The sequence below is a fragment of the Ambystoma mexicanum genome, chromosome 10, assembly GCF_040938575.1.
Source record: "Ambystoma mexicanum isolate Mex_15411 chromosome 10, UKY_AmexF1_1, whole genome shotgun sequence".
Classification (NCBI taxonomy): domain Eukaryota; kingdom Metazoa; phylum Chordata; class Amphibia; order Caudata; family Ambystomatidae; genus Ambystoma; species Ambystoma mexicanum.
The window spans coordinates 905,345,607-905,367,753 of record NC_090932.1 but is presented as its reverse complement, the minus strand read 5'-3'; positions in this window follow the sequence as shown (position 1 = coordinate 905,367,753).

The following is a 22,147-nucleotide window of genomic DNA, read 5'->3' as shown; positions in this document are numbered from 1 at the left end:
AGACTGGAGGCATTTAAAGATTAACACAGAGCAAGGCTCAAAAAGGAGGGCTTTGGGACTCACACCTGGCAGAGAATGATTAAAATTGTTATGCTCAGATGGAGAGAAGCTGTGGAACGTGTGGGGCAGGTTGGTTGGAAGGTATCCCAAGGGGCTATGTTGGTTTGTGGTTACTTTGGAAGTTAAGTGTGATCTAGATCTTGGTTTGGGAATGAAAATACAAGATCGTTGCAGAGTGTTTGAGAAGGGTTACCCATGCTGGGGAAAGCTCAACCAGGACAGTGATTGGCTTTTAAAATTGGAAGAGTGGTATTTTGCTGACACCATGAGCAGAGGTTCTTTAAAACATGTGGTGGATCAGGAATGTAGCTTTTTCTTTGGAGTGTGACTGACGCATTGCTATCAAAGACTAACTACACCCGTGACATTCTAAACATAACTTTACTTTTGTATAAAGGGCACTCATAGTGTAAGGGTTGGCTTTGATCTAAACATAGAAAAGCCTGTTGTTTCCACAGGTACCCCCAAATGCACTCCTGTGGGACTAATCCTAAAATTAGTCAATTAGTGAACGTCAGAAATAGTTGTAACCACACTAACACTCGTTCCAAAATATAGCTTAATTTTCTACGAAAGGTTTATGCTTGAATAAATAAATAAAGGGTACACAAATTAACACATTACTTCATTTGGAGAGCAATATTTACTAAGGGTTTGGAACTTCACACTCAACCTACATTACTCAAGCACATAAATGGAGGCAAGAAGTCTTCCGTGCAATTTCTTGTATACATCCAAGTAACAAAAACCTTCAATCCTAAAGATGTTAGTTATTGACACTTCAAATTGGCTGATGCGTTTTGGATCCTAAATCCATGTTCAAGGCTGTTATACTGCTTATCCACTAGATTCATTCAAAGTAATCTATTGCACTACAAGATATAGTATAATGTATTATTAATACATGCTTTGTAAAAAAAGAATGCAGTCTCAGAGCGCTAAACCAAACACAACACAAAAACATAAACAGACATGACAGAGTGTTAAGATGGTAAAACAGAAAAGCAGGAGCTACATTTAGAATACAGAGGGGTAATCTAAAAACCAGGAAATAAGAAGATAAAATCAAATCAATCGGTCATAATTCTTAGACTTGTGTTAAATGACATACTGTCAAATTTGTTGCAGCGGCTCAAAAAGAAATAGCAGATTTCTGCAACCACAACCAATGAGAATGGAGTCTGTATTATTTGCGAAGGGCCAATCCTTAATTTGGGCCCTCCGAAGGAATTTAAGGTCCTGGGTTCTAATACAGCCCTTCCCAGCTCTAGAATGCAACCAGGCTAGCACTTTATTTCCGAAAGGCTTGTTTCGACTTAGGTCGTTTCCGACTTGTTCTCATTGGTAATGACTATGTTTCTTTGATCCAAAACAAGACCTCTTTAGCAAGGATCCATGAACTCTGGCATTAAAGCCTTTTTAATGCAAATGTCTCTCTTAAATGGTTGAATAACAAGATTGCGGTGATTGTGGGCACCAAACAATTTAGAGGATCAAATATGACACTATAGGCGGAGGGTGCAGTTCCTGATGGCAACGCTGTACCAGAGACTCGGGCAATAAGCCCTGAGAAATAACTGTGTCAGGTAATGCCCCCGGGGCCCATAGTTACTGGCCTGAGCATACCGAGGCCCTAAGAAAGGCCTTTGGTGCATTACTGTATGCTGTAATGTCCCGCCAGCGAGGGTCTTATTGCCATTAGTACCTTGGCCCGTTAAACTGGGGTACTAATGGTCTTTTTTTTCAGTTGCAAGACATGCTGTGCTTTGCAGCTGAAAAAAAGGAGAAAAAAATGGCAGCTGTGGACTGGGACATGTAGTCCATTTTCCCTTTCTGTGGCGGCTTGGTATGCAAAGAAAATGGCCACCGTGGAACATGAGAAGGGACGACATGGAGTCCCCTTTCCCTTTCCATGACGGCCATTGAGATGAATGGACAAAAAAAACAGAAAAAAATGGCCGCCATGGAAGAGGGAGAATGGACTACACTTAGTCCCTTCTTCGTTTCCATGGCAGCCTGATGGGAGAAAGGAATCAGACACGCTGCAATGTGATCGGGATTATAGGCGAGGTAAGGCTTGCAATCGCTCCATTTGCAGCATAGATTTCATTTTCTGCTTGGCACGCTGGGTACTAATAAGCCAAAGGGATCTATTTGACCTTTAGGAATTTCATCCTTAGCAGTTGGTGGGCTACTATTTGCATTCAGGTCGGTCTGACAGCTTATCTCCACCATAGTAAGGGCTGCCTGTATTATACAAGTATCTGTTTGACAACCTCTGTCCATCCTGTCTAACTTTGGTATTGCCTTTTCAAAGGATTCCACCCAAGTATGAAAGTCTTTAACTTTCTTACACCGTCCCAGTCCTGAATAATCTTCTCCTTGATGGCCTGCCATTTTCAATCAACATTCATTCCCTTCTCAACCATATGGGAGTTTAAAAGAGCCTTGTCAATAACATTATCCATGATCCATGGTCTTTGAGAGGAATGCATTGCCTCACTCACTGCAAGAAATAGACAATCAGTCTTTCCAGTTTGTGTTTCAAGAAGACACATCTCAGGTGGCCTTAAATTGACTATTCCAGAAACCTCAGGTAAACACACAAGATCCCTTTTGTGTACCATTGGACTCTCATCATCTTTACCCTCGTCAGGACCAATAGTAAGAGTGTTTATGAGGGCACATTATTCATCATTTGTTAATTCCTTTCTGTTTTCTTCAGGCGCTTCTGGTCGGAATTTCTGACAGACTAATATCACCCAGAGTTGATGGTCCACTCGCCTGTCCACGGGAGACCTGTCTTGTAGGTTCCACTTTAGTGCCTTCATGTCTAGTTCCCTTGAATGCCTCATGATTAGCAAATTTAGAAGAACGGGAACAAGCGTCTACACAACCAAGTCCAGTTTTGGACACTCCAGCTCTAGTAATCGGCATTCCAACAAGAATATTTAAGTGCAGCAGGGAGAACCAACCAATAAGAAAGGGGGAAAGCCAAGAGCCCACTCACAGCCCAACTCGCAGCACCAATAAATAAACCTGTACAGCCTAATTAATAGCAACAACGAGTGGCTTCATTAAAGCAGCAATGTATGTCAGCACCTCAATCAGACAAAAGGAATGGAGTTTACATGAGGAGTGAAATCATAAGCAGGACAAAACAGCATATTTCAACCTCCCTTACTGACAGTGCTACAAAACATATAGGCAACACGGTTATGCATTAAGCAACATACTGTCTGCCTAAAGGTACTGCCTGACACGAGTAACGCGTGCTCGTCGCCCAGGCTCTCCAGACTCTCCACTTCTCCGACACAGCTCTCATCGCAGCCTCCAGCCAGCCAAAGACTGCCCTCCTTCGTCAGGCAGCTGAGAAGCTAGACAACCAGATGGCCAGCAGGCGTTCAGCAGGCGCTCTGCGCCCCCCAGACCTCCCAGCACCAACAAGGCCAAAACAGCGAGAAGGGTCCTCTGCGGACATCCTCACAGCACATCGGCCAATGAGGCGGAATGCCTGTACACTTGCAGGTCCATGTAATCAGAAAGGGGAGGGGCCTGGGTGTCCAACAGACCAGCAAGCCGCACCGCCTGATTGCGGCCATGGCTGCTTCCATCAGAATTTTACAGGGCTGCATTCTGGAAAGTTAGTCCTTGAGTGTCATGGACCCTTTCTCTCCTTTTTCCGCTCTCTGCCTTATCTCAGTCTTACTTTCAGAGCTCGTATTTGGGTTCCCTACTACCTTCTCCCACTTCCCAGCAAACTATAGGTTTGCTCTCCTGCCCTCTCAAGTTTCTCTCCATTTCTCATGTGTACTTGTACATTTGTGGTATCTATGGCACGTGCACCCTATGTGTTAAGGTGGTTTTCTCACCAGGGGTACACAGTTTTCAAGCTGCCACCATTATTTCTATTATTCCCCGCTTGTTATTTTTTTATGCCCCTAAACCCAGAGTCTCTGTACTCTGTACTCAGCAACAATCACTCTCTATGCCCATTGTTACACTTTATGGAGTCTTTTTCAGAGGTCAAGGTGGGTGGGAACGAAAGGTTACAACGTTCCCTTACGTTTTGGGGAAATCAGTGATCAATCCCTTTCTTTATCTAACCCAGAGCACTGTTCCAGGACAACAGTGATGGACACCTTTATTTATGTATTTAGTAACTTCTTCCCTTCTGTGGATTTGAACTTGGGTCATGTGTGTAACTTTCTAGCAGCACAACATGCTGAGCTATCTTGGTGGTGTTGGGTTGCAGTTGTTCATTTGTATATACTGCATGGGACATAACGCTCATTGTCAAGCACTCACAAAACCCCGTTCTCGACACAGACATGTGCCTTCTGCAGTTAATCATGGATTGCTGCAGACACAGTCTGTAAAGGTAACGGGCAGTGGTGTGTGGCTATATCCCTAGATGGGTCTTAATAGTATTGTTGTAAACAAAGCAGTGTGGGGTGCAGTGGAAAAAAAGAAGCCATGGTGTTTGCATTGTGCGGGGAGGCTTGAATATGAGGTCACAGGGGAGTGGCGGGCGGGGCAGCTTGTGTGGAAGTAGAAAGGTGGCGGGGCAGGAAAACAGAGTTCCATCATTTCTTTTTTACACTTCGACCACTGGTCTTTTTTCACTTTCAACTCAATATGTTTTGCAAGTTCCCTCTGATTGCTGGTGTAGCTGAGGGTGCCAGCTCTACTTCAGCGGAAAACTCCTCACAACAGGTGATGACTCTGCCTCCAGCTTCTGATGCACTTTCTGAAACAGCCTTCACTTCCCTGGGATTTATCCCATGCCCTTGAAAAAACAGAAAAACTCTGTTGTGGATGATATATTGCACTTCATAACAGGAAGGAGAGATGTCTTCCAACATTTTGTAAGCGCTCTTGAGGTTGAGGAGGTTAATACTAAGCTTTTTTGCTGATGTGGCTTTGTGACCTGATTCTGTGGGCTTGAGAGGGAGAAACGTACAGGGGGCAGTCATCAGCAGAGAACACAGGAATTCAACTGATGCTGGCACATCTAACTGGAGATGAGTTGGGAGGTATTGTACAAAATTACCTACTCCCAAAAGTTCAACCCCCAAAAGTTCGGCCCCCAATTTTCCACATAAATATATGTGGGGGGTAAAGTGAATAAAACATGTATAGGGGTAAGGTGGAGGGTTTGTGGGGGGTCACCCCCACATATATATTTGCGGAAAATTGAAAAAAAAAACAACAACAAAAAAAACAGACTTTTGGAATTCGAACTTTTCGGTTAGGTAAAATCACGTAGATCCGAGTTGGGAGACCAATGGCTGGTGGCAAGGCAAACTTGTCTGTGTTAGGTTAGATGAAAACACTTAAGAAAGTTTCAGTTGTCAAATCAAGCAGAGGAAGGGGGACATTGCTTGACCAACAATAAATATGTTGAACTGCCTGAAAGACTGTCCAGTGTGTTTTTGTTAGATTATTGGATGCATAAGATGACAAAAGCTGTGTTATAGAGGCAGGGATCGAAATTTAGCTTGGATAAGCAGGGGTTAAAAGTAGCTCTTGGTTATTCAGCATTAGCCGTTGACCAGGAGCTACCACTAAGTAACAAGGAGCTAGCAAATAGTGTTCCACAATTCTAACTACAACATAAGATACATACCTATCCCTTTGTCTATTATTTAGGACCCCTGATGCCTTAAATGTCATCTAGATTTGCCCTAATGTTTTTTTATAGATTGTTCCAAATGCGCAGAGTTACATTTACATCGATGTGCTTGTTCACCGTTAGGTGGTACAGGGAGCGAACCAAAAGCAGCTTCTGGTAGCTGTTGGTGTCAAGCTAACCAAGCTTTGTAGGCTTCAAACAGGAGCTAAATAGCTCCCAGCTCCACTCAAGTTCAAACCTTGCATAGAGGTATGTTTGATTACACTGATACAGTGAAAGTGATGAAAGAATGTAACGTTAGTTCAGTCAAGCAGAACAGTGACTGACTATGAGCCATGGTTTTCTATAGATACCGACTATGCTTATAAATTCTCCAGGGTGGACTTTGGCACACTCCGGAGTCCGAGTCATGTTATGTTATGTTTATTTGTTCATGGTACACTATGTTTTGTTTCTGATGACACACATTTTCCAGGAATCAAGCATTGCCCATCACTGCAATCAATCATTTTTCAAATCCAGGGCCAGCATTTGAAGTGTTCTCATCTTCCGGCAGCCTTCGTGTTCACGTCTCTAATCTACCAAACATGGAGTTTTGCTGCCTTCCCAAAAGTATGAAAATCTGCTAGAAAGGGATTTGCCACCTCAGGTTTGCATATTAAGATAGGATCCTGCAGTAGCAGCATGTCTTGATCATGTGACATCTACCTTCAACCTCTCCGTCCCCACACCAGAACATTGAAACATTTGTCTTGTAATGTAAGTTATATGAAACCCTAGCGTCTTAAAGATGCACTTCTGTGTTTAGGAGAAAGTAAGTGATGCCAGAAAAGATGATCAAGATGGCAAGCGTTATAAATGTTATTACGTGTGTTTTCCCTTTGCAATACAGATCAACGGATATCTGTGTATTAGAATCCATTGCACATATAGAATCATTTCAAAAGCCTGAACATTCTGCTCCAACTTGATCTCCAACACAATCTATCCCATTTACGCCACCTCCTCTGGCACTACTCAATCTTCCTTCTCTTGAATCCACACTGCTCATCTGCTCAGATTCTGGAAAGTCCAAGCAATGTGTTATAGAATCCATTGAAACCACTTTGACTCTCACAATCCTCTAATATTAGAGATGAGCAAGTTTGGATTATCTGGCATGACACGGCCATGACCACCCCCTTTACACTCGGACTGCTCCACCATCATCCACATTTCCTGCTTATCAAAGAGAGCGGGAGGGGGCTTTATTGTTGGCCCTGCCACCTCCCAAATTCAGATCTCGCTACTCTCTCCTTTGAGTTTACTGCGGGTCGAATCCACCCCGCTGTACTCTTCAACATCCTGCTATTGATTGGCCATGTGGCCCTCCCACATTTTTCTTATGTGATCTTGTTATTTTCCTACATCCCCTTCCTATGGAAGCCCCCAATGCTCCAATTCAGAACTTCAATCATCCCAAAATCTCTTTCCCCACAAACTCAAACTCAACATCCTCCTTTCTGACCATACCTGACCCCCATCCTCAACCTTCCCAATCAAACCCAAGGCAACATTCTTGACCTTGTTTTACTCCCTTCCTACCTCACAAAATATGATTTCACTATGGGCCTACCCCTCTCTGATTACTCCCGTATCCCCATCAATATCTCTGTCGCTCCACTAATCACCCTCCCTCCCACCTAACCTATCACGCTCCCTGGCTCACTGTCTGTCTGAGGTCAGATCTGCCCTCCTAGCCTTCTCTAGTCCCCAGGCCTCAGCTACCGAGCAAGCATTCAATGGTTTCAATCAATGTATGCCTAAACTAACCTTGTGTACATTACTATCCTTTCCACATTTTCTCAGCCTCCACCTACTAGCCCCAACCCTGGATCAGCCAGATCAAAGCCACCTTGGACAGAATCTACCATAGCTACTTATTCCACCGTATCTCCTCTCTGTGATCTCGCACTGTCAAATGTGGCTGTACCCTTCAGAATATGCTGTTCCTCCCCCCTCTCAAAATACCTTCTCCTCATTCTCAACCAATGTCTTTTTCCTCTACCTTTCCACTAGCATCTCTAAGATCTATAGAACTGTTTCTGTCCTCCTCTACTCCTCTCACTCTTCCTTCTCCTTCTCAAATCTCCACTACACCTGCTAACCTTTGATCTTTCACCTTTTCAATTGCCAACCACTTGTGCCCTCTGAATGACATAGTTTCCCAATAAACTGTAAAAGAGCTTTCACCAATAACCTGCTTCTATCTTGTACCCGCTACCTGAACCTTTCCCACATGCTTCATGCTAGCTACAGGACCACCTCTCTTCTGCAATACTATTATACAATTTTGGAGTGGGAGGTCTTCTAACACTAAAAGGATCACTTACTACCCTGAAATGTTTTAAATCTCCTCCACATTCCTCAATGAGGATTTTGGAAGTGGCATCCCACTGAGACATCTTTGATCCACTTCGCTGACGTCTGCTTCTCTGCTCATCACTCCAAGCTCTCCTCCATCCTCCTTCTTCTAGGCATATATGCTGACTTCAACAGATTTGACATCCCCTTTATCTTGCCACACCGCCCTTACCTTGGTATCCAGGACACTGATATCACCATAAGGATGCCCCACACCTTCTCTCACTCCTTCCCTCTCAGCTGGATCACAATGACATCTAACTGTACTTCTTTCATACTAGATATCCCTTAAGGCTCCGTCCTGGGGACTCCCCTGTGTCCTGTACTACCCTGGACCACGTCCTTAACTTTAGAACGTGCACCTGCTACAATATTCCTCACTTCCTCTCCACCCCGCCCCAAGCACCTTCATGTGGGGCCATGTATGCACAACCAGCCCCTATTTCACTTCCATCTTCTCATCTTACCCTTACTGTTTATAGATCTTATCATCTTACACTACTCTTACATAGTCAAACCCTCACTTGACAGCAATCTTCCTACAAAATACCACATTGGCCAAGCAATGCCACATCTCACATCTCCAGTTCTAAAACATATAACCTCTCATCCTCAGGTAACTCATTCTAGTGCTGGCTACCTAATTACCAAATTATTCCTCTTGGCCTATGGATTAAACAGACACCTATGTATCACTGACAGAAATCATTTACTATCATGCCAGCACCCAGGACTCTGGTATATCTGCCCTGCATGCATCAGCACCTCAGAATTCACATCTTCCTCCCCCACGATCCAACTAACATCCCACTACCACACTCCACTCTTTTCCTGGATGGTCATGCCTAAAGAAGGTGCAAACATGGCAGAGGGGAGCTATACAACACCACTTTATATTCAATTACATTACTTTACAGTGTATTATATGACATTACTGTTATATACTCTCTGGGCTCCCTCTGTCTAGCCGTTTGCTCTAGGGGATCCTCCCATCCCAGTGTCATTGGTGAAGAACTTGGGTGTCTACCTTTCTTCCTGCACTGGTGAGCACGGTCTGCAAGATGGGCTGTTATTCCCTGAAGTTAGTTCGGAAGATCCTGCCGTTCTTCCCGGCTATCCTATGCCCCCAGGTAGTGGAATCCTTGATCGCCATTCACATTGATTATTGTAACGCTCTTTACTTGGCTCAACCGAAAGGTCTTGTTCAGAGGCTGCAACATTTGCAGAACATGACAACAAGGGTTGCTACGGGGTCTCCCTATGGAGCCCATATCAGCCATGTCCACAGCTCCCCCCACTAACTCCCGGTGGCAAAGAGGATTAATTTCAAGGCCCTCTGACTGGTGCACCGGGCATACTATCATCAAGGGTCAGAGCATCTGCAGGCAAATTCTCTCTCAATATCCTGGGCCGTGCTTTGCGGTCTAGGCTGTCCAACCTTTTCGACTGACACAGGTTGGTGGTTGGGCTTTCTCTTTTGCAGCAGGAACCCTTTGGAATGACCTCCCGGCAGCTCTATGGAGTTTGGAGAACCATCTTCAATTTTGTTGATGCCTTAAAACGTTCCTCTTTTAAGTCAGCACTGTGGTGTTGTCCTTACTATCCTGGCACCAAGATACCTTTGGGTGTACGTGTGCTCTATAAGAATTGCTAACATAACCTCAATCCCCACGATAATCCTGCCCTAACATCTGAGCAGACGCCCTACTGTATGGTTCCCTGGTCAGTGCACTACAGTTTGAAAACCCCTTAATCTCAGGTCACGTGCAGAACTTTCCCATGCTTGTTTACTTGTGTGCCCCATTTACTGTTTGAAACACTGCCTCTGTTTGAATCACATGACAATTGTGAGTAAAATAAGGTTCATTGAAATCTAGTCCATAGTCTTCCCATGGCCCTTAACTACCATATCACCCAGAGACCACTCCCTCCAGATTTACCTTGACTGCCTACCATACCTGCCTACATTCGAAAATCATAATTCCTGAGATGTATGCCCCGCCCACAGCCACACAAGACTCTGCCCATTTGCACATGGCTCTGCCCACACGCCCCGCCCACCTGACAAAAAATTAAACTCTAAAATGACACGGATTGAAAGCAGTATTATTACGGCAGTGGCGCCGCGTTCATTTTGCTTACTAACATTTTGCGCCATTTCCGGGTCCCGCCCCCACCTCCACCCGATTAGCTGCCGGCGGCAGCCAATAGGGTGGAGAATATGACGGGACCGGAAAGAACAACAACATTCCTGAGACTCCAGGGTCTTTCCCGGAGACCCAGAGAAATGCTTAAAATTCCGGAGTCTCTGGGAAAAATCCAGAGGTTAGGTAGGTATGCTCCCTATCACTGCTTTCTACCCACCACATTATCTTGCTTAACCTATAGATTTTGCCTTATAACACTGGCCAAATAGAAAAGGCACACCAAAATCAACGCAGAGGTCCTTGGCGATTGCTCTTATGTGGGACACGCGGCACCAGTATTGGACTTCACTGCATTTTAGGCACGCTCGCCAGGATTAGCAGTACAAGGGAAATGCAAGAATGAGATTGCAAGCCGATGGCACCCGCCCAACTCATAGCTGGGCAAAGAAATCTGGCAAGGCCTGACCTTGCCCACCCTAGGCTTCCCTCTAATCTCATTTAGATCCTTGCAATGTGGGAAAATGACAATGGAGTCTCAACGAGTCTTTAAATTGGACAGCATCGTTTTTTTGTAGTTATTTTTTTTTAACATGTTTATTTTCCAAAACAGATCAATACATGACTTTAGCAGTCTGATCACCAACTACATAATGCAGCACTTATTTTGTGTGCACTCACGCCCGCATTTACAAAACTTGTTAGATGTGAACGATCATGGCTTTGGTACATCTAACATCCGGTCCCAGCCCTGCCGGCTTTATTTTTTTTTTGTTTATTGAGTGTTTAAACTGTCCCGGATCACAGGAAATATCCCAATTTCCAAAAATGACAGTCGGGCCCTGAAATTACACCCAAAGTCCACCTTTTGTTAAAAAAAATGTGTTTGCCGCCAATAAGCTTCACCTTTTCTACCCTTGGCCCCTCATTTTGGATAGCAGTAGAGAAATGTCTTAAAATGTTCCCGCGCGCAGAAGGAAGCAGCACTTCATGATGGATGCGCGTTTAAAATGGCCACTCCCAATGCCGCCAATGGTCGCTGAGGCGTGTGCAGAATTTTAAATACAGGTTTGGGTGAGATGGCGTCAATTGACATGCCGCGCAACTCTTGCACCCTAGCATTTTTTTCTGAGATAACAGTAGACATGGTCCATTAAAAGCAGCGCGGCTTCGAAGGCCCGCTTTTTCGCTATAAACGACTTCACCGCTGTCTTAACATAGAACACTCCAGCAGTCTAAAAAAACACACATTTTAGGCGTCGGAGATAATGGAGGTCCTGGCAGCGTAACCTTGCCTGGGATCCACACGATCTTTTTTTTTTTTTTTTTTTTTAATCCGTGTTTTATGTGAAGCCTGCGGAGGTTCTTAAATATTAAAAGACACACTTTCTACGAAGTACCTTCGCGCAGCCTGCAGACGTGCCCTTGAGGTTGGGCAACAAAGTTATTCTCTCTAGTCGCCTTGATGTCATAAATGAAAAAGAGGGAGCCAGCATCATGTGAACTTTGGGCGGACCACGTGCTCGGAAAGCGCCATCAAAGAGGCAAGCCCTGCCAAAAACCCAGAGCATGCACGAAATGAAATTGGTGCAAATTAAGGCCATTGTGTTTCGAGGGCTACACAAAACAAACCCCAGTGCAGTCAATAAAGGAAGGTCACGGAAGATGAAGCCTGGGGTCACAGCTTCACAGAAACTGTCTTTTTAGCAGCTTTCCCTGCTCAATGGCTCCACCTAAAAAAAGAAAGCCTTCCATTGTGCTGGCGTCCACTCATCCTTCATTCAAAGTCACTTGCTATGCATTAATTACCTCTCTCTGTGGTGCACCCGGAAGTGCTAGACATGTTGCTGCATTCAGAGGGGCACACTTCCAGGGCCCTGCTTTCATATGCATGCTATGCTGAAATGTGCCCTAGGCCTGCCTCTCGCTTTCTGCATACTGTAATTGTCCATAATAAACAAGACAAAGGGCCCAATGTCACGCTCCCAGGGCACTGGCATGCCTCCCTTTCACTTGTTTACATCCTGCTGTGAGTGTCAGCAGAAGGCCCCATAGCAGGTGTCCTGGATGGGCCTGCCCAGTGGTAATGTGTAACTTTCCTACAATGCAATCATGAATAATGAATTATTCCCACCTAACTTGCCTTCACTTTCTTTCAGGGCAGGCGAAATGTAAGACACTTACTTTGCAATGTGATGCCTTTCTATTTAAAATTAAAATGCCGTGGCTGCCATTACCTTTTCATAATGTTTTTGGTCCTTTTTTATAGCTCTGTGTATGCAGTGGTGCTTGTGTTGTGAGATAAGCTTACATATGCTGTTCTTTGAGGTAGTTCTCAGAACGGAATGATATATAGGAATGGCTCTGTGTACATTATTTTATAGTGCTGTACCTTACTTTATAATTGTACTTTATGTAAATATGTACAACAAAAGTAGAGCGTGAGGTTTAGTATTTTCACGATTACACATCCCTTCCAGTCCATGGACTTCTGTTTTCTGTGATATGGTCTAAGTTGGACTGCATGCACCTTACTGATCTCGGTAGTAGTGTGTCACTTGTATAGCTCATTTCACCATTACTAGAGTCAAAACGCACTGCAGGTTGAACGCCCTCGCGGACCAGACACCAGGTATGGGAAAAGACATGAGGAGGTGCTAGTATGCATGTGTGCATATTGGCCAATGCTTAACATATGAGGGCTGGCCGAGTCCCTGCTATCAACCCACATTGAGCTGGCATGTGGATAGGTGGTGCTAAGTAGTCTAGCGGGTGTAAGAGAGAGGGGGATAGAAGTTATGTGTGCAACTGCAAGTTGACATTTTGGCATGAATGGCAGCTGCATTCCTATGGCAGAGGTGTGCAAATTGTCGTCAAGTGGTGTGTGATGGCAGGTGCATGCAGGTTGGCGACCATGCCTTTCGGCTGATTTCTCTCTTTATGGAGAGAACGAGTTTAAAGGCATGATTTACATTCCAAGCAGTGACCCAGAATTAGTATGATGTCAACTCTAAATCTACTGGCTGTAATGTAGTGCTAAATACTACATGCTCCAGGGATCGTGTTGATGGTGCCTTCGGCACCATTCTTCTAGGCTCAGCATCTAGCTACAGTCTACATCCTTCATGATTCCAAGCTGCTAATGTTCTTCATTTTGCCTGGGTTCAGTATCCGTGCTCGATTGTAAATTTAGCTAAGATTCCAGAAGGACTATTCTGCATACACCTAATGCAATGCAACGACAGCATTCTGGTTTGACCTGGAAGTAATATAGTGGCTGCAGGAATTAAGTGATGGCTACTTTACATAGGTATCTAGAAACAATACACAGGCTATATTCTTCGTTCACTTAGATTCAAGCTTGGTTGTATTCTGCAATCTGCAAAGACCTGGGAATAAGTGATGGCTACTGTGCTCAGGTACCTGGAAGCAGTTGATGTATTCTTCATCTGGCTGCATTCTGTATCCATATAGTGTAGGCACACTGGTTGCAGCATGACAATCAACTTTAAAAAATGCAGTGTATGTACTTTAGTGGTCACCTTGCCACATGTAACTACTGACAATGACATTTAGGGTATTGTGTCTTACCTGGCCATTGCTGAATGGTTTCAATGTTTGGGTGGGATCTCCTATGGCAGAAGGGACAAGCCGTGGATGGGAGTTGTCCCAGATAGCCTCACCCCTCCCCTGGTGGTCACCTGGGCAGAAGCGTCTTGGATGAGCCATCGAGTGTGAGTGTTCTCTGATCACGAGACTTGACTCAGGGAAAGACAAGGGGAAATCAGGTTGCTGGAGAGAAGAGGCAAGTTTTAAGGCCTTTCCTGAAGGTGAGGTGGTTCTCTTGGAGACGGAGGTCAAAAGGGAGAGAATTATAGATTCTGGGTGCTTGAACCAAGAAAGATGTTCCTCCTAGTCTGAAGGAGTTGAAAGGAAATCACCAGGAGGTCAGCAGAGCCATATCTGAGGGTTATGTTGGATTGGTAGCAAGAGAGTTTGTTTTGGAGGAATTCAGGGCCTTTCTTGTGGAGGCCACAGTGGGTGATGAACATGGCTTTCAAAGTGGCTCTTAGGCTGATTGGGAGCCAGTGGAGCACCCTGAGTGCAGGGGAAATGTGACCTCTAGGGGAGAGGGCAAGGAGGAGCCTTGCAGAGTTTTGGATCTGTTGGAGCTTTTGGAGGTGGGAGGCACAGGCGCCTAGGAAGAGGGGGTTAGTGTAATCCAGCTGAGAGAGGATGATGCCCGGCATTGCAGAGATTCTGTGAGGGTAGGAGAGATAGGGGAATATTTGCTGGAGAATGTAGCGGTGATAGTGGCAAGAAATGGAGACAGCAATGATGTGGAGAGAGAGTAAAGTCTGAGTTGAGGGTGCATCCTAGGTTCTTTACTGAGGTGGATGCTGCGAGAGGGGGCCAAAGGGAGGGCGGCCAGGGGGTAGGTTGGGGGACGCGTACTGTCTTGCCACAAATCAGGCTTTTAGTTTTGCCTGGATTGAGGAGGAGGTGGTTGGTCGTCATCCAGTGATTGATACCCGTTAGGCAGGTGGCGAGTTCTGGGTGTGCAGAGGACAGGACGTTGGAAATCTTTCAAATGAACTGAGTGTCTTTGGCCTAGTTGTAGCAGGTGAGGTTGTAGGAGTGGGTGAGCCTGACAAGGGAGTTAAGGTCGAGGTTGAAGAGGAGGAGGCAGAGGGATGCTAAAAGAGGGACCCCCTGAGACACAGGGAGGGAGAGGGAGGAGGAGTGAGGGAGCAGCTAGAGAGGAAAGAGGAGATCCATCTTAAAGCAGAGTCCCTGATGGCTAGAAAGTGGAGCTTGTCTAGGTGCAGCATCTCCTGTGTGAGATGTTCCCAGTGCTGCCCACAGATCACTGTTTCATGTACATCATCTCAAGCATGAGATACTCCTGGTGCTGCGCACACCTTGCTGTTTCGTATACAGCACATATTGTGTAAGAGGCTGCTGATGCTGCTCTGTACTGTTATGTGTACAGCACCTCATGTCAACAATTCCTGCATAATTTTCAAGACTTCCTATTTGGCAAGCGGTCAAGTTGAGCCATGGCTCTCCGCACTGCCAGGCCGATGCATGGTGGTGGCCATGTCCTCTCCCCACCATGCCAGCTGATGGGATCTAACCCTGTGAACACTGAGTACCTGTTTTGCAGCAGAAGGGATCTAACCCTGTGAATACTTGTCCATTTTGGGATGTGACCCAGCTATGTATTTAATTTTTGCAACAGGTTTAACTGACCAGGACCGGGAGTGCGTGCCTCACCCTTCTTTATTTTTGCACATAATGCTGTGGGAGTCCCGGGCTCCAGAGGCAGCGCCACGGGGTGACTGTGCCCCACTTTGGAGAATCATAAAGATGGTTCTCTCCCTCCCCCAAATTTGGGAAGGACTTGTGCTGTTGAAGGGGTGTCGGTTGCTGGTCACCTGAACAGAAAAAAACTTTTCACTACAGCTACCACAATCCTTAGAGTCTAATTAGTTACACCTGCTATAGAAAACACAGCCTCCCTGATGATTATTTGAGATAAGAAAGCACCTGGAGGAGAACAACTACAGACCACAGAACTGCAGTTGATGGGATCTAACCCTGTGAACACGGAGTACCTGTTTTGCAGCAAAAAGGATCTAACCCTGTGAATACTTGTCCATTTTGGGATGTGACCCAGCTATTTATTTAATTTTTGCAACAAGTTTAACTGACCAAGACCGGGTGTGCGCGCCTCACCCTTCTTTATTTTTGCACATAACCCTATATTAACAGGCCCAGCTGCCCCCCGTTCGTGCCGCCCCCTCCACTGTTGGGAGCCTCCGGTCACCGTGCCCCATTCTGGCTCCGGAGTCCCGTGGAAAGGGATCTCAGTGTCCCCATGGTCCTTCCCCACGCGCCACTGGGTGCGGATCCACCGGTCCAGGCCCCCGGACGCCTGGAAAGTTCCTCATACAGGCCACAAAGTTCAGCCACAAAAGGTCAGTTCCGTACTGGAACAGATGCACACCGTCCAGGTGAGAAGTCCCCGGACCTCGTAATAGTCCATTCCTGATGATCAGCAGGTGCCCCAGACTGCCTGACAACCGGCCAATTCACTGTTCAGTTTCTGTACCTACATGTTCAATGAGCACACTGGCCTCTGGGTAACCCCAGGACAGTCTGGGAATAATTTGAGACCAAGCCAGCAACACCCCTGGGGAGACCCGACCAAACCAAGCATACAACAAAGTAAAATGGTTGAAGAGCTCCTTTCTTCCCAATCTCATCAGATCATTCCCCCCAACATGTAAAATCACCAACACGGGGCTAGGCAACTCCCTACTCATTTGTCCTTCCAACAATTTAGGCACTAGCCCCATTTGCAGCCGCCACGATAAATCCAGTGCACATCCATGTACGCCACCTCCGACAGCAACCCAGGTCTTTCGCGCACCCTCTGCTCCATTCTCCGGATGAACTGGTGCCCAATGACCCATACCACTGACTTCCCCATCTCCTTCCTCATAATGACAGAAAGACAGCGCATTAGAAATACCACGGTACAAATCATCATTATTTTTATTTTTTTATTATTTTTATATATACCTAATCTGTGCCCTGATGCCCCACATTCTCCACTTAGCAAATTAACGCAGGAGGTATGGCCAGATGTATCCCTTGTAAGCGTGGGATTTACACTGCCCCAATGCCTTTGTTTGTCCTGTATGGCAGCCCCTATTCTGAAGGAATGTGTGACAAAGCCCATCCCCCAAGCACAGCTTCTTTGAAAGACTTCTCAAAAATATTTCTGAACTGGTACCTGGATAGCCACGACCCATCCTTGTGCACAAATAAGGTGCCAGCCAGGTCTCCCCTATACCGCACGTATGCCATAAACCCCCTATCAGGCAGCTGTTCCCCCTAGTATGTACCATCATAATCACCCTGACCCCTTTTCCCTCCTGGTCCGTTTTTTGACCTCCTCAACCAAATGTGTGCCAAAGCCTCCTCCTCGAATGATAAATCATCCCTGTCCAACCTCCACAAAAAGTCGGTCATGTATCCCCCCACCAATTCACCGATCCTGATGGCCCCAAAGAATGCTGTTACAAAAACTGCTCTGAACAGCGCCCTTTCCCAGCCATCACTATAGATCACCTTCAGCACATGCACCATTGCTGCTATTTTGTTTCTGTCAAGATGTCTCCTACTATCCCTCACTGGTGCCACCGCCCTTCTGCAACTGGCTAATGCCACTATTATCGCAAAACCGTTGGAAGGTGGGGCCCTTCCATTTAACCCTGCAATTAAGCCAATGGCTGCTGTCTTTGTACTAGCCACCCCGACTGTCGCCCTCACCGTGTGTAGGTGACCCAAAAAACGTTTTGTGGCCTGTGTGTGGAAAATGTCTACCGGACCTGGTCCCACACAAAATTCCCTGAATTCCCTGCATGCATTCTCGTACACCCTTTTAGTCCTCCCTGATACCAATACGTTTATCAGGGATGTCAGATCAGGGCACCAAGCTCCCAAAGTGCCTCCAGTAGATATGCCATCAATAGGTCCACCCTGGGCAACCACCGCCAGAACTCCTGCAGTTTAAAATGGGATAAAGCATCAGCTGCATTATTGAGGACACCTGGGACATGTTTTGCCCTAAAGCAAATATTTTCCTTTAAGCACAGGAACACCAAACCTTCCAGCAACCTCAACACCATTGGGCATGTTGCACAGTGGCTGTTGATTGCGCAGACCACCGACATACTGTCTGACCAGAGCACTACATCCTTGCCCCCCAGCTCTTTTCCCCAAATCGTTAATGCTACGATAATGGGAAATAGTTCCAAAAATGTAATGTTTCTGCACAACCCTTCCTTCTTCCAGTTGTCTGGCCAAATTATTTGCTGCCCAGGATCGCCCCAAAGCCCACACTCCTGCTGCATCTGTGTATAAGCTCAACTGACCATTGCATTCAATTCTTTCTGGACAGACATGCACTCCATTAAACTCTCTCAGAAAGTTGTGCCAAATGCCCAGGTCCTGTTTTTGTTATTTGGTAAGCCTGGTGTGGTGGTGCAGTTTTGTCAAGCCTGACATTGCCCCTGCTATGGAACGGGAGAAGGGCCTCCCCATCGGAATGATTCTGAGAGCAAAATTCAGCTGCTTTGGGTCACCTTTTTGGCCTTCAGGCAAGACGCTACGGCCCCCCTGAAGTCCTGCACTTTATCGCTGGGTAGACGGCATTCCCTCACCTCACAGTCAATCTCAATCCCCAGAAAACACAATGAGGTGTTGGGCCCACAGTTTTTTCCACTGCGGCTGGGCACCCCCATTTTTTCCGCCACCTCCTGAAACGTACCAAGCTCCCTGGCGCATTCCTCAGTACCCCTCTCACCCATGAACAAGAAGTCATCTTGGTAATCCACCACACTCTTTCCTGACAACCCACTCGAGAAACATGCTAAATCTCTCAAAGTAGGCACATGAAATAGAACACCCCATTTGTAAGCACCTGTCAAAGTCCACCTTTGCCAGCAGAGCCCCTTTTCCCATTTGCTGCAGCTGTGCCACCGCTGAGTCAAAAGAGGCATACTTTGAAGAGCATAAATCATTATCAATGGCATCATATACTGACGCTCCCTTTGAAAGGATACGTTATGTTTCAGTCTAAACTTCCCCTGCTCTTTTTTCGGGACAATCCCCAGTGGGGAGCATACTAGTCCCTCCAGAGGTGGTACCATAAATGGACTTGAAAATCTCTGCACCATGACCTTCTTTGCCTCCTTGTCTATCAGTATTGATGGTTGTGACCGGGTGGATCTCTGGTTATCAGGCACCGGGTGAGGGTGGTAAAAATCCCCCACCAGTATGCGGAAGACTTGAGAAAACCAGTCATCCCGCATCACCCACCCGTGGGTACTCATTTGCTCAAACTCTCAACACCTTCACATGTAGGTGTGAATGTAATCCTGTCAGAGGCAGATCGAGCCCCTTGCTCCTACTTGTGCTCTTTACTGTGCTTGTTGCATTTTGCTTACCCATGTCCCAACATCTCACAGAATGAAAACACATGTTTTAATTTGCAGCCCAGCCTAGAACTTCCCCCATAACAAATGGCCCGCTATAGAACGGTTACTTTGTCAAGTTGTGTTAATACGCGCTCAAGCATTCGCACAAGCCATCTCTTTATGTATGCTTTTGCAAGTTAACACATGTACCGTCCTATGATATCATTACCTGCCGTCTTATACAATCGATCCACTGCTTCCTATCTGGTACACTGTATGTTAAACACTATTGCACAAGTAACTCTCTAAACGCTGCTCTATTCGGAAAGTGATTAAGCACATGCAACTGCTAGCCTTTACCATGCATAGTAGGTACCTTAGTCTTTTGCCTGATGTTAACACCCACTCACAATAAACTCACCAGCCGCACTGTCATTGTTACATGCCTGGCATAGACCTGTGATAAGCACATAGTCAAGTAATTTAATTGATTTAGTACCATATTTGCCCTAACCATATTAACATAAAGCCACAGACCTAGCCAGTCTAACCTAGGTACTACCTACTGTACGTCTGTGCCAGTTTCTGTATTTTAATTGTGTAATTGCTTACCCCCATATAAGGTGCAATTCCTGCCCTAGCCGATCCACCATGCTCTCCAGTATGGCGCCAACATTGCCCTGCTCTGATATGATTCCACCCATACCCTTCCTCCCTGCCCTGCTCAAAGGCAAAACCGGTCCCACCTAGGAGGACGCCTACTTTAGCTCCTATCACTTCACCTCATCGAATCTCTACCTCTCCTAAGTTACTAGTAGGCTTGCAGGTCCCCACCCTCCCTATGCCCTTCCCCCTGAGAAACCAACGACTAGGAACCCGCTTCGGACACATCTCATCCACTCCCAAAAGGCACTTAGGAAGGCAAACCCACCACCTGCCCTCACACGCTATCATCCCTAGTCCAATATCACTGCGTACAATCCACAAGGATACCAGTGCCCCAAAAACCCACACAAATAAGAAATACCAGTGCCCAAAAAACCCACAAAAATAAGAAATACCAGTATACCCATTACCAGCCAAATCCAATGTGCTCTTATCAATGCACATTCCATATCAGCCCACACCACAAAGATTCATGACCTGATTACAGACCTGGATATTGATGCCCTAGATATCACGGAAACCTGGCTACACAAAGCATCTGGACCAGCCATTTGCCAAGCCCTACCACCGGGATACACCATATTCCACCAAGACAGAACCTCCAATAAGTTAGGTGGTGTTGCCCTCATTGTCAAGAAATCACTCAATTCCAGACAAATAAAATCTTCCACTGCTGAAAACTTTCATGCCCTTTCAGTTAAAATATCCTTTTCAGCTAATGACACAATAACCTTCGATATAGTCTACTCCCCTCAGGGCCCCCTTCTTGACTTACAACGTAATCTCCTACACCTTCTAGGGTCTTCAAGTTCCACCTTGCAATCGCTTTAAGTGATGATAATGTCAAATCCCTTCTGACAATTTGTATTGGGATGCTTTTTAGCAGTCCCAATACTGACTTCCAGAAGATTCCCTCTAATCAGGGCCATATGTCTTTGGCTAGCAAAATAGACGTTTCCACGCCATAGGTCAAAATCTGCACCACTTTGTCTCTGTAAAATTTTATTAAAGGGATCAGTGAAAACCGGCCAAATCTCTTTAGCAGGACTTTCCCTTGTACTGCAAGGTTTTTGGCTTTCTTGCGCAGAATAGCAATTCAAAGGGCTTCACACCTACTAGTGTTGACGCTAACTCTGAGTTAGATGAAGACACTTCACTGATTTTTTGGCCTTTCAGAAACCAGGAGGGTCACTTTCTACTTCTGCCTTGTTCATGTTCTCCAAACACCATTATCCTAGATTTTGCTGGATTTATTGTCAATTCGTTAGATATCAAGTATGTTTCAAGGGCGGCGATCTGGCATTGTAACCCAATGTGGTCAGTTTGATCGATAATAACAATATCATCTGCATAAAGTAATCTCTCAATGGGGATATTTGAGATCTTAGGCGGGAATGCGCATATATCCACAAACGCATTGTCAATGACTGATAGAAACAAGTTAAAGAGTTCTGGTGAAAATGGGCATCCTTGTTTCAAACCCACGTTTGTTAAAATGTCATCTGACAGCTGAACCGCTTGATCCAGCTTGATTCTTATAGATGTTCCCTGGTGCAGATCTTTGATCTTATCCAGGATATTACCCGGACAGCTTCATTATGACAGTTTTGTCCAGAGTTTGTGGAGTCGAACGCTTTGGACAAATCAATAAATGCCAGGAAAACTTTATGTCCTTTACTGCGTTCCGCTCTTGCTTTCAGCAAGTTAATTATGAAGATATTGCATGCAGTGCCTTAAACCTTTTTTAAAGATTGGGACTATCGGATTCCAATATAGGTTTAACAGTATCAGAATTCTGTAGTTGAGAGGTTGATATTTAGGAAGTTTTATTACAAACAACTGGATAAATGGCACCAGGCTTCAAGTCTCTATTAAAGTCCACTCCAGATCATTCCTAACGGCTATCAGAAAGCCACTCATAGCTCTTCCTGTACGGACTTTAATAGCCGGGTTTAATAAGGCCCAAAAGCCCTCTATTAGAGGTGTATCTTGCAACCACACTTCTTGAAGGCAGATTACTTCAACCTCTGGTAATTGATTTTCCTTTTCACAAAACAAGTGGGAAAAGCCTCTTGTATTCCAATGTACAAGAGACCATTCTGATTTTTCCTTCGGTTTCCGGCCTTATTGGTTTGATAATTTGTCTGCCAGTAGGCTTGCTAACCATTTCCAGTAAGTTACTTCCCCCTCATGGTTTGCTTTTTGGTTGCACTTTTCTCTCCACTTTCTCTCTCCCGGGGACTCTTTGT